At 39.5% G+C, this 19,765-nt stretch overlaps 1 pseudogene; it reads right to left on the reverse strand.

Moving 5' to 3' along the window:
* Positions 1–7,772: 7,772 nt before the first annotated feature.
* Positions 7,773–9,019, reverse strand: LOC145130785 (uncharacterized; annotated as a pseudogene).
* Positions 9,020–19,765: the final 10,746 nt, after the last annotated feature.

Here is a 19,765-nt window from a genome sequence, read left to right on the forward strand (position 1 = left end):
TCACTAAGTTTAGCGGGTCGAAGGCACCAATGCCGACCCATGTTTATGTTATGTTATTATGCTAGCTGTCTGCGTGACTCTTGCATGTGTTTTGTGTTTATGTGCTTACCGGGTGGGGCTCAATGTCGGTCGGGGCCCGATGACCATTTTGTATGCTATGTATCTTTGTGATTATGCATGTGTATATGTTTACTTAATATATGTTATATGTATGCTGGGCGGGGCCCGATCTATTACCGAGCGGGGCCCGATGCCGAACAGGGTCCGATGTCGGGTGGGGCCCATTACGTATTTATTTGTATGTATGGTATGTGGTATCTTGGGGAACTCACTAAGCTTTGTGCTTACAGTTTTCAGTTTATGCTTCAGGTGCTTCGTATTTCAAAAATGGAAGAACTCGGGATGATTGCAGGGCACACACCGCATGTTTCCACATTCTGTGATTTACTCTGATTTAATGATGTTTTTGCTATATCTTGTCTACCTTGGTTTTATGGAAATGATATATATTAATGATTTATTAATCCAAAAACGAAAATTTATGTCATTATTTATGGGACGTTTCAAGTTGGTATCAGAGCCTTGGTTTGAGGGATTTGGACATACTCTCGAGTGTGTCTGAACTTGAACTGAGGATTTGGTAAAGTTTCCAAAAAGAAAAGTATTTTTAAGAAAAGTGTTTTCTAAGATAAGAAAGGGTGTGGGACGTGCAATCAGCCGAGTTCAAGTAAGTTTCTCCCAAATTACCCTTACATGTTATATGTTATAATTTGATTTATTAATCTGTGAATCGCATGCTAGTTAGGGCTAAAGATCTGCTCAGTTTTGCATGGTAGAATGGTAGGACAGACGCCTTGTATGCCTATTGTATGAGCTTGTAGACTTGCGTGCTAGTTCTGATTAGCCAGTGATAGGTTGGGCTGATATGTGATGCCTTGTAGCCTAGGAAGCGTGGGATGCTAGATTGGGTAGTATGTGGGATTGGATTCTCATGATTATTCTATAGATCGGAGTTTTACTGCACGAATGCTGCTTGCTTTGAGCTTTGTGGAACTCTTAGGTGATGGGAGTTAGCTACTAAGTGAATATGTCAAGTCACATGTGACAAGGGTCGAATAATCTCAGAGTAATGGATTTGACCCTATTGCGCAACTCTTGTCTGAGTCCAACCATTGTTGGGATAAGTCTGTTATTCGATGGATCATCTAGTCTTTGTTGCATGTGATTGTATTCATGAGGTAGGTAACTGGCATTATGGGGAGTTTTTCAATAGCTGATGGCAGGGTGAGGTCGGGAACCTAGGAAAGCCTAGGGATTGCGTCAGTAGGTCTTGTTGCACTGGTAGCTAGTGTTTGATCTATGGATTTGAGAAGGTGACTTCGAGGATTCGGGAGAATTCTTGAGGAAAGTATGGATATGTATGGAAGGTAGTATTGGGCCGATACTACTAAAAGCACATGATTCATACTAGAACCGGGGATGGTCTTAGAGAATCTAGGAAGCCTGTGGGATGAGGATTCTTAGGTGTATTCGGATCTTTTGCATGTCTTTTCGATATGGTGTTGAGGACTCAGGAATAGGGTTCGGGTTCTGGTTCCGGCTCAGGAGCAGGTACTGAGCCGATAGATGTGCGGTCGCGGGAGTTCATCTCATCGGAGATTACTTGCGGTATTTGGAATGGAACTCGACGGTCTATGGTTCAGGCAAGGGAGGTATTTTGGAGCTCTTGGATGGTCATCTCGGGGACTTTCGGGCCAAGTTTGTAGCGGGGCAATGAGGGCTCACTTGGAGCCCAAAGCTTGTGGATCTCTAGAATCCTTCAGGAAGAAGGATCCTATTGTTAGTTCTTATCAGTTGGGATCGGAAGTGAGTTTTGCACTATGTTGTCAGGATGGCCGGGGTAACTCAGGAGGAGGAGGTCAGGATTCCTTCAGATGTTTTGCGGGTATGTCATCTTCTGTTTTCTTCCGGGTTGTTATCGGGAATTCGTATTGCATTGGATTTTCCTTGGGTTTGAGTAAACAATATCTCGGGATGATTTTTGCTATTGTCTGGGTTATCAAGGATTGATATATGCCATTCTGCATGCCGAGAGTCTTCAATTAATCAGTAGTGGGTTGTATCTTGTTGAGTGGGTTTCAGCATATTCAGTTGTTGTTCCGAGTTTTTTCGGGATTTCAGGGGTATTGTTTGGAGGATCTTTGGTTAGGGTTAGCGAGTTACTTCTCTAGTGAAGTAAGAGTTCAGTGGTTTTATCATATATTCTGGTATGATCGGCGGTTGCCTATGGAAGAACTTTTGGGTTCAAGCACTACCATTTCTAGGAGAGGAGCGGTAGCAGGAAGATAGCGGTGTTAGTTGCATGAGTTGTTTGTTCATTGGTAATGCCAGGGGAGTTTCTTATTCAAACGGGTTGTAGGCGGTTAGAGTTCAATGGTTCTTTGAGAATGGAATATTGGGTGAAGATTCGTCCATTCAGGGCAAGGGTTATGATTTTCTTTATCGCCAGCATAAGAACTCAACAATTAGTTTGGTATCATGGGAGGTGATTTGGTATATCAGACCGGTTAAGATTTCAAAAGCATTCTTCAGGATTTCAGGGGTTGGGAGATCATTCAGTGTGGCTAGTAATGGAACGCCAGAATTGATTAGTGCAGATCATAGGCGGTTCATGCTATATGAGATTGATGGGTCGGGAATCCATCAAGATTTAAGAGATGAGAGAGAGCTTCGTCGAATCCAAGTGGGGGAGAATCGATCTGAATCTACGAAGTTGGAAGGGTGAGGAACTAGGGAAAGTTTCACATCCTGGCCAGGAAGAGAGACGACCCAAATGGCCGTTTAGATTGAGATCATGTAAGTGGGAGTTCAGGAAACTTCCCATCGTTGGTCAGCGTCTTCATTTATGCATAGCACGCATGTGGTTGAGTCCTTGTTGAGGGTTTTGTATTTGAAGTATGACCCGAACACCTGAGTGGGATTATGATGGCTTGGGTATGGAAGGGCCATGGGAGGTAACCATGGATGGTTAGAAGTGTTTTAAGACAACGATGGGATCGTATCATTCACTACTTCGAGGTTGACTATCATGGGAGGTGGTCACGAGCGCAAAGGGGGAATCAGTCTGTGCCTTGGGCACGCCGGTCGAAATTGTCGAGGAATATTCTCTATTTAGGTTGAGGACCATTGGGGTCCAAGGTGAAGTTGGGCCTGCATAGCCCTAGATGGGTGGGACCCATGGGCGAGGCCGCTCCGTGATATAGTTGGGTGGGACCCGTAGGCGAGGCCAGCGTGATTATGGCAATACAGGTGGGACTTGGTGGAGACCGTTGGGTCAAGATTTTGGATCTTGAGATGTCATATCAATTGGGTGGTCAGTGTGTGACGTAGAGGTGTTTATAGGCTGGGTAGACTTGTTATTTGGACTCTTGGGAAACTGATGGTTGGACCAGGTGCAAGACTGGTAGTCTCAGTGATGGTTGGGAACCTTTATATCTCAGTCTAGTGAGGGGTTGTCGTGAATCAGACGATTTGGAGTGAAATCCAAATGCAGATCTGTGGATCTCGGTTTATGGGTTGAGTATCGGTTTGGTTTTGGGGCCTAATTCCATCCATGGCCCAAATCAAGAAGTCCAATGGCCCAACAAGGCCCAAATCTCAAAAAGGCCAAAATGGCAAACTGGGGAGTACGCCCCGCGTACCAGAACGGTACACCCAACATACTCACCCTCGAAGCACAGAGTACAAATAACCGATGTACAAAACCTCCATTACGCTGAGCGTACTTCCTAAGTACGCCCATCGTACTCATCAGGGACCAAAAATCCATATTAAGCTCTTAATGGTTAAGACAATGACTTCCAAACTAAGATATGACACTAATGAGATGTCCTAACACGTAAAGTTGTCAACTTTACTCCTTTGTACGACTTAATGGGACAAAAACCTTAATAACATCGAAAATAAACATCAAAACTCATGCCTGATCCAACATAATTCATCAAGATGACATGTTTATGAACAAGGGACCTCCCAAAGGCCAAGATCCAACATTCTAAGCTCTTGGAGTAGCTCGTACTCATAAGAATGACTCTAAGGACCATAACGAACCCAACATACTCCTTAAACTAGATCTAACACCTAGATTCATCAAGACAGAAACTTTATACCTCCAAAATGTGGATGAAGATGCAACAAGCTTGGATCCAAATGCTTCAAGCCATCCCACACTTCTCCAAGAAGTTCCTTCTTCCTCTATGAACACCAAAAAGCATGAAATATCACCAAAAGCTCAAAAATCACTCAAATGGGGGCTAGAGTTTTGATTTTAGGGTTTAGAGGGATGGAGGCTTAAGATAATAGGGTTTGGTGGTGAGTTAAGTAGCATAAATAGGGTCCAAGACCCCAAATCAGGGTTTGGGTCTGATTGGAGTACGCCCATCGTACGTTTGGTATGCCCAACGTACTCCTTAGAGTACCCATGATCAAATTTCTTAGTACGAAAAACGTACACCATTGTATGCCCTGCGTACGGGCCTTAGCACTAGTACGCCATGCGTACACTTGTGTACGCCTCACGTACTCAGTTTAACCGTAAAACGACCAAACTTCTGGAGGCCAGAATTTGTTCGTTATAAGTTCGTTTCAGACGATCCTTATATCCACAAAAAGGTAACGAGAAGTTCTACACTTCTATAAACTAATACTTGCCTTAAAACTTCCCGAACAAAAATCTAATGTGCATAAAAGCTCAAACTTACACTTTACCTAAATACCCCTTGGCTCCAAAACACAACTCGAACTCCCAGATCATCCAAATGACCTTACCCATACCCAATTAGGTCTAAATCTCATTTCCTCAAAGGCCCTAAGCCTGATGATACTCGGTCTTCGTGTCACCACCCCGCATTAGCAAACAATTCAGAACAGGGCGTTACAACTCGCCCCCAATTAAATTAGATTTCGTCCTCGAAAGAACTCCTTACCACCCTCCTGGAAACCAACGCCCCGATCAAAACCTTCTAGTGCTGCACAAATCACTGGACCCATAACTGTCGATCCAACACAACACTACTAAAATACCGAAATCCCATCACTTGCCTAACCTCCACATAGTGGGAACCAATCTGAAACATAATCACACGAGTCTCAACCAAAAGCCACCTCTATACATAACTCATAACCAGAGATCCAAAGATTTACACTTTCATTTCACCTGAAATCTCCTGATCCACTACATTCATTCATAAAACTGGGATATAAAATCCTCGATCCACCGCCTGGGACTACCAGTCTCACACCTGGTCCAGCCACCAGGTTCCCGAGAGTCCATCCAACAAGGCTACCCTAGCCTATACACTACACAATGCCACACCCTGGACACATAATAATCCTACTAAAACCATAATCCAATTCCTTGACAAAACCGGTCTCAACTACATTGCCATAATCATACGGGGCTCGCCCAAGGGTCTCACCCAGTCAATACCAACGAACGGGCCACGCCCATGGGTCTCACCCCATCAAGAGCTACAAAGGCCCAACCTTTCTCGAACTCTAATGGTCCTCATCCCATAACAGAGATAGATGCTCTCCGAACCCACCGTCCGCCTTGCCCAAGGCATGAGCTGATCCTTTTTTATACTCACGACCACCCTAATGATGGTTTACCTCAATCTGGTGAATGCTACGATCCCATTGCAAACTTACAATAATTTCATACTATCTGTCGATCCAGTAAATGCTACGGCCACCCCGCACTCTTATGACATGTCTATCCCGCCATGTTCTTACCACACCTCTACCATATCAACTAAAATCATCCTTTGTCGAACCTGTTGGATTAGGTGTCTAAGCCCATAACTATTTTGGTATGTACTTGACCCGATTATGAGCGTGGTCCTTTTGGGTTGCCTTCACCATAACAACTGATATGATGAATAAAGGAGAAAGAGGATTAATTATGATTTATTAATGTATTATATGAATAATATATTAAAAGAGAAATCATATTGTTTAATTAATATTAGTCAAGCATTAATTAAGAATTTTTTTTTGTGGCTAAAAGAGATTAATTAAATAAAGGGGACTGATATTTCATTCATATGATAGTTGCAAATTGGGCTATGGATTCCTAATGGAAAGGGCATTGGACGAAATCTATGGGAAGCCCAAATGAGTTTCGTCCAAGGGATTTCTAGAAGGACTCCATGGGTTTCTTAAGGCCTAAGCAGAGAATTAGGGTTTCACCTAAAGCCCTAGCAGCCCACACAAGTATATAAAGACCCCTAGGGCTCCCAAAAACGTGGCTAGGCTTTCTCTAGAAGATCTTGGACGTTTTTGGTGCTCTTCCTTCCTCTCCTAAGTCATCTTGTCGCTAGTGGTGTTTGTGATTCCATTAGAGGTGCAACATTTGAGGCACTAAGCTTTCAGAAGTCAAGATCAAGAGGGATTGTGATTGTTATTGCTACATAACAATCAAGGTAATGTTTGTAGCCCTATTCTTATGTCAATTTCGATAATAGCATGTTAGATCTAGGGTTTAGGCTCTGGTATTCAATGTTGTTGTGTTCATAGTAGAAAACCTAGATCAAAGCAATTAGGGTTGCATGTACACCATAGGAATGGTGTAATGCCCATAACCCAACAGTGGTATCAGAGCCTAGATCGTTTTCTAGTTGAATAGATGCAAAAGTGAACTGCCAAAGGATCAAAAAGTCGAATTTTTGCTGTCTGCGACGCCGAATCGACAAGTCCATCAGTGGACTCGGCGAGTTGCCTGAACTCGGCGAGTCCATCAGTGGACTCGGCGAGTCCAGGGTGCTTTTGACGGGATTTTTGATTTTTTGAGCATATTTTGTTAAGGATAATTACCAAAACACGTTTTTATTGCCTAAAATTGATTTTTTATGTTTGGAATGATTATCCTTATAAAAATTAATGGATTTGGTTAAATATGGATAATATAGGATTATTATTAGTCAAATATTTGACCTTGTAAGTTTGAAAAGTTTCAATTTATACCCTTTAGGTTTTATAGTTTAAACTTGAACTTAAAAGTTTTAGTTTTTGAAATTTAAATAGTTAAACCCTAATATTTTGAAAGGTTTCAAAATTTCTCCTCAAGTTTTGAAATTTAAAATTTAATTAAAAAATATTAATTTTGAAATATTAAATTCTAGAACCCTCGTATTTTGAAAAGTTCAAATTACACCCTTATGGTTTTATTAATTTAATTAAGAGTTTAATTAAAAGAGATAATTAATAAATCCTTAATTATATGGTTTAAGATTGACCAATTAAAAGTTTAATTTATTAAGTTAAACCACCTGGTATTTTAAAACTTCGAAAATGGTCCGTGTGGTTTTCGAAAATCTGAAGTTTAGTCCCTAATTTACAAAAACCTCGCAGATGATCCCTGTGGTTTCAAAACTTTTAACAAATGGTCCTTTTTGCTAACTCCGTTAGCTTTTGGCCGTTAAGTGAAGGGTATTTCTGTCATTTCACTACCATAGGGACCATTTATGAAGTTTTGCCTTATTTAAAAAAAAGAAAAAAATATATAATTATTAAATATAATTCTCTCTGTCTCTCTCATGTACGCCTTCTTCCTAAAAATAACACGCCCTTTTAAAAAACTTCGAAGCAAAACTGTCAAAGAAAATGGAATCGAACTCTAATTTCATATCCAACTTTAATTTCATATCTAATTTCATATACAAACTTAAACATCTCTCTCTACCATGTTTATCTTCATCTGATCAGCATCTTTGTTATGGTAAAGCTGTGAAACAAGAAACAGCCAGCTTGGGGTGTGAACAAATTGATGTCATTGGGGTATTTCCACAAACAGTTGGTGTGCAACTTAAGAAAATCACTATGAAATCTTTGTTTTTACTTCTAATTGAAATCCAAATTGGAGCTGAACTCAATACACACAGATGTATAATCAAAGAAATTGAAAATATCCACATAAACCCACCTTCTCTCTCAATCCTAATCCATGAAATCCTCCCGATTCCAATAGCTATTGCACCAGAACCGGTACCTAAATCCACCCACAAACCTTCATTCAATTCTTGACTCTGCTTGATCACATCTTCAACCAGATTATTATCAACTCGACTTCAGGCCTTGGAATCAGAACACCTTCTTCGACACTCAGAACCAAATCCCCCATAAAGAGTGAAGATCACCCAAGTAAGTTCTTAATTGCAAAACAATGTTCTGTTTGGAGTCGTTGAGGGTTAGTAATGGTTTTGGGTTTTCTAGAGCATCTTCAATCAACCAGTTAAGTTCCCTGTGTAAACTTTCAGAGTCTAGTCCGTTATCTGAATCTATGAAAGATGAACCGACATATGACACTAAGGTTTTCGCCCAATTCAGCCATTGTTGCAGGTCGGATAAGGTTCTGCTGAAGGTGGGTGGTCGGAGAAATAGGGGGAGGTTAGGGATAAAGGCAGTGGGTGCATGGTAAACAGAAACTTATGAAGAAGGAAATAGAGCGATTGAGGGTTCTTGATGTGAATGTAGTTGAGAGAGAAGAGAGTCGTGCCAAGCTCGAGAGATTCAAAACCCATATGAAATCAAGCTTGTGGAAATATGAATTTATGTGGAGGTTGCTTCAAATCGCAAAAGGATGCTCTCTTTCCGTGTATGAAGAGTGAGAAGTGAGTGAGGTTTTGGAGTTTATGATGAATTGAAGGAGGGAGGAGATCAAAAGGGTGTGTTCTTTTTAGGAAGAAGACGTACAAGAGAGAGAGAGAGAGAGAGAGAGAGAGGACCATTATATATTAGAATAATTATTTTTTAGTTTTCTTTTTATTTAAAATAATAGAAAACCTTCATAAATGGTCCCTGGGTATTGAAATGACGAAAATGCCCCTTACTTAACGGTAGAAAGTTGACGGAGTTAGGCAGAAGGACTAAACATTAAAAGTTTTGAAACCACAAGGACGATCCGTGAGGTTTTTGTAAACTAAGGACTAAACTTTAGATTTTCGGAAACCACAGGGACCATTTTTGAAGTTGTGTCATTTTAAAAGTATAAAATACACCCTTATACTATATAGAATTAAAAGTTTAATATATATATATATATATATATATATATATATATATATATATATATATATATATATATATATAGTAAATGTCAGTCTTACCGTTAGTAGGCCTCATTCACGAAGCTGGTGCATAAGGGATTTTTAAGGAAGCGGCTTGTAAAATGACCGCCATTGGATATCCACTCTTACCCACCGCACCCTTGACTGGTGGAGGGTCGTTAGCCGAACGGGTAGGATAGGACACAACCTTCCATTATAAGTGTAATGAAATACAAAGTAACTAAAGCACTTTTATAAATTCCCAAATCTTAGTTACTTTAGGAAAAATGTGAAAATGATGCTATTCCATGAAATTACACTTTTCACCCTTGCCAAGACGTTAGTAGAGCGTGTGTGGTTAACCGGCACACTAATTTGAGTCTAGCGAAGGGGGTAAAGGGTGACTCGATGTTTGTCATAGATCAATGGAGAGTGTGTGGCTAACCGACACATTGATTAGGTGACTGTAACATTGGGGGCACCAAGTACATTTGCATGGTTATTCACACCTTGTTTGTGATCCTCGGTATCCCAGTCACAAACTTGAAGGGCATAATCGAGATTAAACATGTCATTGAAAAGTTCAATGAATCTCAAAAGATCTAGGTGTTTCAATTCATTTAAAACCTGATTTTCAATTTTCGTTTTTCATGGTGAAAATTCGTAAATCGTCATTTACCTACCTTCAAATGTTCTGCAATTTTGATTACGACATCCCTCTTCCAAATTGTAGAATATTGTGTTGGATCCTTGCCTCAATATTTCATTTGGGTGCTATATTGAGGATTTTATCAACCAACTTGAATTTCTCCCGTTTTGTAGATGTCAAAATCTAACAACTATGGTCTTCCTGAATCCCTTGGAAAAAGCTTTCCACGTGAAGATGATGTTCCACGATTGGATTGTGGAAATGGAAATCATGCTTCACTTCCTCCACCTCCTCCAATAATTCTCCCTGACCCACGTGTTCAAAGACTTGAAAAGTTCAAGGTCACTCAAACCCTATTGGCAAACAAACACGAAGATGGAAAGTTTGTATGTGCTCATGTCTTGGATATGAAGTTGCATATTGACAGATTGGGAATGTTGGGTGTCGAAGTCTCTAGGAAGCTGGCTGTTGACTTGGTTCTTCAATCACTTCCTGACTCATATAGTGATTTCATTAGAGAGTACTATATGATGGACCACGACGTCACCCTCATTGATTTGACTTATTTGCTTATTGCTGCTGAATCAGAAATGATTTGGCGGACTGGTCAAGCAAATTTGTCTGGTAAATCAATGTCCCAACCTTCTATGGACAATGGCAACATTGGAAGTCCAGAAAAGTTTTCTCTACGCAAGAGAAAGGCTAAGTCTGAGATAGTCCCTTGTGCCATTCCCAAAGAGTCTGTGTGTTTCTACTGCCAAAAGAAGGGGCATTGGTCACGAAGCTGCCCTAACTGATGGGTTTGAGCCATAAGAACTTTCCTATGTGCACATGCAAACCCTAATTTCTTGGATCTAGGTTTCTCTAATTGAACATGCATTGAATCCAAGACTTGCAATGCTAGATCTAATGTAAACAACTGAAACTAATCATATGAAATCAGATCTGAAAGAATACCTTGAAATTGCTTGCTTGATACTTCTTCTTCTTGAGCTTAGAGTCACAATTGTCACTCCTCTAATGGCTTACAAACACCAATTAGCAAGAAGATGATTTGAGAGAGAGGAGAGAGGATGGAAATCGGCTCTAGGGTTTCTTCAATGATAGAGTGACCGATTTCCCCACCCCATAGGACCTATTTATACTATGAGCTACTAGGGTTTCACCTTTAACCCTAATTGAATGACTTAGGCCCTAAGCAATCCAAGATCCTTCTAGATTATAGGCTTGGACGAAATTAAGGTTCCCAAGCCCCTAAATTTCGTTCACCCTAATATCCATAAGGATACATAGCCCAAAATACAACTATCACACATTTGACAGTTTATGCCCTTTATTCAATTAACCTCTCTAAGTCACCAAATTAATTCTCAATTAATATATGACTTATATTAATCAAATAATATTATTATTTCCTCAATATATTATTCTCATAATAAATTAATAATATTTCTTCTCTCTTAACAAATCATCCTGTCAAGTTGCTATGGTGAAGGCAACCCAAAAGGACCATGCATAACCGGGTCAAGTACTTACCAAATATAGTTACAGCCTTAGACACTAATCCAACAGTCTCCCACTTGGATAAGTCTAGTAACTATATATGCAAACACAATCCGATTAGCAATCGTAGCTCTCAAAGACGTTGTCAACTCTGATCTTATCAGTATCCTGTCCTTTAGATAAGGGATCGTATAATCCTCTGTTCTAGATATCGTGCGGACAATTACATGGAACATGGTCATACTTATTGTCCTTCAATTTGTTTCTCGATCTCAGATTCATTTGACATAGAACTTAATTGAACACATCAATTTAGTTCTGACCGGGCCCGACACATAAGTCAAATCAAATCATCGAGGGGCCCTGATATCGCTTTTACCCTCTTATGATAAAAGGAACAGATAAACTTCGACTTATATGCATTTATTATCCACTAATCAAATTACACACAACAATACGTTTTATAACATCAAGTTACTGATGCGTTTGCGCATTATCAATGCATAACAAATTAACAAACAATAAACCATATATCTAGGTTTTAAGACTATATGATATTACCATCTTGTGATCACTCGTGATAAATTCCATGAAGTGATTCCAACAAGTGCGGGTTTATTCCAATGCTCAAATCAAGTTCATAAGCACTCATGAACGTTGCAGCAAACCTTTGCAATGTCTAATACACTTTAGACAATCTACACACCAATTCATGATAGTCTTCAGTCATACCTACTTCCAACATATGAACGACTGTGGACTATTCGAATAATTCGATTATTATCAAATAATTAATTACTCAGGAAGTCAAAACATGCAAAATGAAACAATAGTTAAACAATTAACATAAGGCAGTAGCTTTACTTATAAATAATACTCCTTTATTTAATCATCAAATGTCATTTACACTTATCTATTACACGTTTCCAAACTATCTAATCTAAACTAATATCGTCCTTTAGCCCAATGCTCCTAGCGTGCTGCAAATGCTTAACCCTGCTAAGTCCCTTCGTAAGTGGATCTGCTGGGTTATCCTCTGACGATACCCTCTTTACCACGAGGTGTCCTTCTTCTACTCGATCTCTAATAAAATGATATTTTCTGTCGATATGTCGAGATCTACCATGATCCCTCGGTTCCTTGGTCAAGGCAACCGCTCCTTCATTATCACAGAAAATTTCCATAGGCTCCTTTATGGTAGGCACAACTCCAAGATCACCAATGAAGTTCTTCAACCACATAGCCTCCTTTGACGCTTCGCTCGCTGCAATGTACTCTGATTCGCACGTTGAATCAGCTACTGTTTCTTGCTTGGAACTTTTCCAAGTCACCGCTCCCCCATTAAGGGTAAAGACCCAGCCCGACTGCGAACGGTAGTTGTCCCTGTCGGTCTGAAAGCTGGCGTCACTATACCCTCGTACCTTTAAGTCATCACTCCCTCCGAGGACTAAAACCCATTCCTTGGTCCTCCGAAGGTACTTAAGTATATTCTTGACTGCAATCCAATGAGCTCTACCTGGGTTCCCCTGATATCTACTGACCATGCTCAAAGCAAAGGCCACATGAGGGCGAGTACAAGTCATAGCGTACATGATTGAGCCAACTGCGGAAGCATAGGGTATTCGGCTCATCTCAGCTATCTCGGCTTCTGTACTCGGGCTTTGAGTCTTACTCAATTTGGCATTACTCTGTATCGGTAGTTCTCCCTTTTTCGAGTTTTCCATACTAAAACGTTTTAGTACCTTATCCAAGTAAGTATTCTGACTAAGTCCTATTAGTCTCTTACTTCGTTCTCTCACTATCCTTATTCCTAAAATATAGGAAGCCTCTCCGAGGTCCTTCATAGCGAAACACTTCCCGAGCCAGGACTTAACCTCCTGCAGAGTCGGGACATTGTTTCCTATGAGCAGTATGTCATCGACATACAAAACGAGAAAGCTAACTATACTCCCACTGGCCTTGACATATACACATGATTCATCTTCACTTCGTACAAATCCAAACTCTTTGACTTTCTCATCGAAGCAAAGATTCCATCTGCGAGACGCTTGCTTAAGCCCATAAATGGACTTCTCAAGCTTACACACTCTATTGGGATGCTTTGGATCGACAAAACCCTCTGGCTGAGCCATGTAAACATCCTCAGCCAACTTCCCATTAAGGAAAGCGGTTTTTACATCCATTTGCCATATTTCATAGTCATGAAATGCAGCAATGGCTAGCATCACCCTAATAGACTTTATCTTCGCAACTGGTGAGAAGGTTTCGTCGTAGTCAACTCCAGGAGTCTAAGCGAAACCCTTCGCAACCAATCGCGCCTTATAAGTGTGCACGTTCCCATCCACGTCGGTCTTCTTCTTGAAGATCCACTTGCACCCGACCGTCTTACGACCTGGTACATTGTCAACCAAATTCCAAACTTGGTTGTCATACATGGACTGAATCTCACTGTCCATCGCCTCTTTCCATTTTACAGACTCTGGGCCTGCCATGGCTTCCTTATAGCTATTAGGTTCATCTTGATTTATTAGTGTACCATCACTAATATACGTGTCCCCTTCGGTAGTAATATGAAAACCATAAAACTGGGGTTGAACTCTAACTCTTTCGGAACGTCTAAGAGGTAAGGACTCGTCAATTTGTTCAACTGGAGTTTCCTCCTCGGGTTGAGCGCCAGTGTTAGAGGTTCCTTCATCGCTAGATTCTTGAATCTCTTCAAGATCGACTTGCCTCCCACTGTCTCCTTGGCTTATGAGTTCTCGCTCTCGGAAAACCCCTCTCCTCGCAACGAAGACAACATTGTCACTCGGCCTATAGAAGAGATATCCAAAGGATTTCTATGGGTAGCCGATGAATATACATCGCTCACTACGAGGTTCGAGCTTGTCGTGAGTTTCTCGTCTTACGAAAACTTCACAGCCCCAAACCTTGATATGTGCCAACGAGGGAGCTTTCCCTGTCCACATCTCGTGAGGTGTTTTGGCAACCTTCTTTGTGGGTACTAAATTAAGGATATGGGCGGCAGTCTCTAAGGCATACCCCCAGAATGAGATAGGTAGTGAAGCACGACTCATCATAGAACGAACCATGTCTAGCAAGGTTCGATTACGCCTCTCAGCTACACCATTCAATTGTGGTGTCCTAGGTGGCGTCAATTGTGAAACTATTCCACATTCCTTGAGGTAGTCGTGGAATTTAAGACTTAGGTACTCTCCACCTCGATCAGATCGAAGCATCTTGATTTTCCTGCCCAATTGATTCTCCACTTCTTGTTTAAACTCTTTAAACTTTTCAAAGGTTTCTGACTTATGCTTGATCAAGTAGATATACCCGTATCTGCTATAATCATCCGTGAAAGTCACATAGAAGCGATTTGCGTCCCTTGTGGTGGATCTAAAGGGTCCACATACATCTGTATGTATAAGATCCAATAAACCCTCACCCCTCGCACAAGTGCCAGTGAAGGGTGACTTGGTCATCTTTCCAAGTAAACAAGATTCGCACGTGTCATCTTCCCTAAGGTCGAATGACTCCAACACTCCATCCTTTTGGAGTTGGGCTATGCGCTTCTTGTTGACATGTCCAAGACGACAATGCCACAAGGATGCTTCATCCATACTATTTGAAGAATCCATACACAACACATCATTTCCTAGGTTATCTACAACCATAACAGTTTCATAAATTCCATTACAAGGCATTGCTTCAAAATATAAAACACCATTTAGATAAGCATAAATCGAACCATTCTCATTATTAAACGAATATCTAAATCCTTGTCTAAATAAACCATGAAAAGAAATGATGTTTCTTGCCATATCTGGCGAGTAGCAACAATTATTTAAATCTAAATTCAATCCATTCCTAAGCACTAAAGAATATACTCCAATCTTGGTGACAGGCGACGTTCTTCTGTTTCCCATGATCAGATTTATTCTTCCAAGCTCCACATCCCTATTTCTTCTTAATCCCTGCAAATCAGAACAAATGTGGTAACCACACCCTGTATCAAGAACCCAAGAAATAGCATGAGATGAATCATTAGATTTAATTGTGTAAATACCTGCGAAAGATGGCTTGATCTTCCCATCCTTGATGGCTTGCATATATTCCGGGCAGCTTCTCTTCCAATGCCCTATTTTGTGGCAATGGTGGCACTCTGCCTCCTTTGGGTTTGGGTTGGGCTTAGCAGGATCAACCTTGGTCCCACTAGAAGAGGAACCATTTTGGGACTTTCCTTTGTGGTGGTTCTTTGAAAAAGCCTTCCTCTTCTTGCCCCTTCCCTGTCCAATAGCCAAAACAGGAGCAACGGGTGGATTGGGAGTTGGTGCAACAGACTTGTCCTTGAGGTTGCTCTCAGCAGTCCTCAGGAGCCCTTGGAGTTTGCTTAGGATGACCTCTTCCTTGTTCATGTGGTAGGTCATCCTGAATTAGTTGTAGCATGAGGGCAAGGAGTGAAGAACAATGTCGATAGCCAAATCTTCCCCAAAGTTGACATTCAACTTGCGAAGACGATCAACATACCTTTGCATCTTTTGCAAGTGCACAGTAAGAGACTCTCCACTTCCCATTTTAGCAGTAATCATATTCGTTATGATCTCATAGAGTTCTTGCCTCGCGCTTTGGTGATACCTCTCCATCAAGTCTAGATGCATCTCATAAGGATGCATGTCCTCATAGGACTTTTGGAATTCTGAGTTCATATTGGCTATCATGATGCAATGGACTTTCGTTGCATCACGTTCATGGTTCTCAAAGACAGCCATTTCTTTAGGAGTAGCAGTTTCTGGATTGACCTTCTCGAGCTTCTCATCGAGAACATACTCTTTGTCCTCGTAACGCGCGATCGTGCGAATGTATCTTATCCATTCGCTAAAGTTCGTTCCATCGAAAGTCACTTTTTGACAAAGGCTCATTAGAGGAAATGAGCTAGCAGCTGCGTTGTTTGCGTTAGACATCTACAAATAGAAAGAACAAAGTTTGATTAGATTAAGTCCCTAATTAACACCCAAAATGAAAAATTAGGGCTAGGACCCAACAACGTTATTTACACATTAGAAAAGGGATGCCGTAATCCAATATGCAAATAATTTGGAGGTAAGTGAATGACGATTCACTAATTCTTCACCATAAAAAACATAAGCTTTAAGTTTTTTAAATGTATTGAGAATTCCTAGATTTCTTTGAGATTCATTGAACCTTTCAATGGCATGTTTAAATCTCGATATGCCCCTCTCGTTTGTGACTGGGATGCCGAGGATCACAAAGTGGGTGTGAATAACCATGCAAATGTACATGGTGCCCTCACTGTTATAGTTACCTATTCAATGTGCTGGTTAACCACACACGCTCCATTGAACTATAACGAACGATGAGTCATCCTTTGTCACCTTTGCTTAGAACCCAATTAATGTGTCGGTTAACCACACACACTCCATTAATGTCTTAGCGAGGGTACAAAGTGTAGTTTCATGGGATTGCATCAATTCACTTTTCCTAAAGTAACTAAGATTGGGAATTTTATAAAACATGTTTAGTTACTTTATATTGATTCATTATACTTATTAATGAGAGGAGGTTTTCCCTATCCTACCCGTTCGGCTAACGACCCTCCACCAGTCAAGCAAGCGGTGGGTGTGAATGTACACCCATTAAACGCCATTTTATAGGCAGCAACCTTATACCCACCTTATAGACCGGCTTCGTGAATGAGGCCTACTAACGGTAAGACTAGCATTGTAAATCATATATATATATATATATATATATATATATATATATATATATATATATATATATATATATATATATATATATATATATATATATATTAAGCTTGTAATAATATAATAGTATAGGGTTGAATTTTAAACTTGTAAAATTCTAGGGATTGAAATTTAAAATTATCCAAATTAAGCTTTTAATCACAAAATTTAAAATTTCAAAGCTTGAGGACAAGTCTTGAACTTTTTCAAAGCATAAGGATCAAATAGCAAATAATATAAATCATCTAATTAGATTATCTCAATTTGATCTTATTTAATGTTACTTGCAAAACAATTTACCAATTCAATTCAAATAATCAAGAATTATCATATAAGGAAATTATTATTCAACTAATTGGTAATTATCTTTTGTTAGGTCAAGAATATACTCATATATATGATTAAAATCGGATTTTAATGACCCAAAACAGTTAAGGCAAGTATCCTCAAGTAAAACAGCAAGAAATCCCGAAACTTCCTCCTTCTGACGCTCGAACTCGCCGAGTACCTCTATGGACTCGCCGAGTTGGAGCTACTCGCCGAGTCCACAGTGGAACTCGCCGAGTACAGCAGTCAGAATCACAAAATCGAATTTTTTTCAAGCAACAAGCAATCAACCAATACATCAATTCAATAGAAATCAATCAAAGCTCTGATACCACTGATGGGTTTGAGCCATAAGAACTTTCCTATGTGCAGATGCAAACCCTAATTGCTTGGATCTAGGTTTCTCTAATTGAACATGCATTGAATCCAAGACTTGCAATGCTAGATCTAATGTAAACAATTGAAACTAAGCATATGAAATCAGATCTGAAAGAATACCTTGAAATTGCTTGCTTGATACTTCTTCTTCTTGAGCTTAGAGTCACAATTGTCACTCCTCTAATGGCTTACAAACACCAATTAGCAAGAAGATGATTTGAGAGAGAGGAGAGAGGATGGAAATCGGCTCTAGGGTTTCTTCAATGATAGAGTGACCGATTTCCCCACCCCATAGGACCTATTTATACTATGAGCTACTAGGGTTTCACCTTTAACCCTAATTGAATGACTTAGGCCCTAAGCAATCCAAGATCCTTCTAGATTATAGGCTTGGACGAAATTATGGTTCCCAAGCCCCTAAATTTCGTTCACCCTAATATCCATAAGGATACATAGCCCAAAATACAACTATCACACATTTGACAGTTTATGCCCTTTATTCAATTAACCTCTCTAAGTCACCAAATTAATTCTCAATTAATATATGACTTATATTAATCAAATAATATTATTATTTCCTCAATATATTATTCTCATAATAAATTAATAATATTTCTTCTCTCTTAACAAATCATCCTGTCAAGTTGCTATGGTGAAGGCAACCTAAAAGGACCATGCATAACCGGGTCAAGTACTTACCAAATATAGTTACAGCCTTAGACACTAATCCAACACTAACAACCTGAGAGATCTAAGAGATGTGAGAGTCAAGATGTATGACTCTGCTTCAGGTAAAATCCACTATCTAACTCTATTAAGTTCCTATTTGTATATTCTTAATACATGATGTGATATGATTACATTTTGATGTTTTGTAGGATCGAAGAAAAGAAAGGAAGCTTAAAGGAAGAGTGAGCTGAGTCTGATCACAAAGAAATGGATTTCGATCGCATAATTCGAAGATCAGATTTTTGAGCTGCTGTTTATGAGTTAGGATAGATTGCTTAGGAATATGTAATAAGCATAGTTTTCATTTAAATTGCGTTGTAAGGACAAGTTTTTCCGCATTTTATAAATAAATGAAAGTTTGAGTTTTATCTTATTTATTTATCCTTGCAATGTTATTATTGAAAATTGATGTTTTTTTTTGTTTCTGTTCTTAGCAATATTGAAATGGATATGATTCTTAGTTATGTTATTTGTGGTAATGTCAGAAATTTACCAAATAAGGAAAGATTCTCATCGCCCAAGTTTCAATTGGACAGAAGCTTGGAATCATGCAACTGGTATTGTATGATGAATGAGAACCTTCGTATTTGGGAAATTAAGACTAATTCCTTGTTCACATAAGTATGTGAGTCAAGTGAAAGAATAAAGATCTAGTATGCATTGTTGTGCACTGGGTCAAGTCCGCCACAAAGAACGATAAGAGTATTCGTCATGATTTGCTAAGAGTTTAGTAAATGAGGTTATGCTTAAAAGATTAAGTATGATTCTGAATCATTCGAAAAGTTTCAATGAATAGCAGAGCGAATAAGAAGAATCAATTAGGAAGAAAGATAAAAGTTTCTCCAATCTGAAAAGATGGGAGTGTACTTAAGTATCGTGTTTTGTGATTAACTTAGTGATTATGAAACCGTATCACAATTGATCCTCTAAGGACACCTTAGTACACTAGTATGGCTAAGAAGAGGAATCAGGAATTATTGAAATGGTTAAATCAAAAAGTGAATCATACTTCGTTTCAAAATCAAGTCTTAGAGTCGTACTCCAAGATTGTGATTTGAGTGATATCATCTTAAGAAGGTTTATAACACACTCATCAAATGTGGACTAGAAATTGTCTTCTTGTTCTTGCACATTTGAAATTGGTAAATTGTGATGCCTTGGATAAGACAAAGATCAACTAAAACCAATTATGTGTAGTCTTTGCCTTGATAAGGACCTACACTAACTCTTGAATGTTTGTTTTGTCAAGGAATGTTTCTTGACAAGAGAATCTTATATGTCAAGAGATCAGTGGGAGTCTAAATGATCTT

Source organism: Lactuca virosa, chromosome 1 (assembly GCF_052849685.1).
Source record: "Lactuca virosa cultivar CGN04683 chromosome 1, Lactuca_virosa_CGN04683_v6, whole genome shotgun sequence".
Classification (NCBI taxonomy): Eukaryota; Viridiplantae; Streptophyta; class Magnoliopsida; order Asterales; family Asteraceae; genus Lactuca; species Lactuca virosa.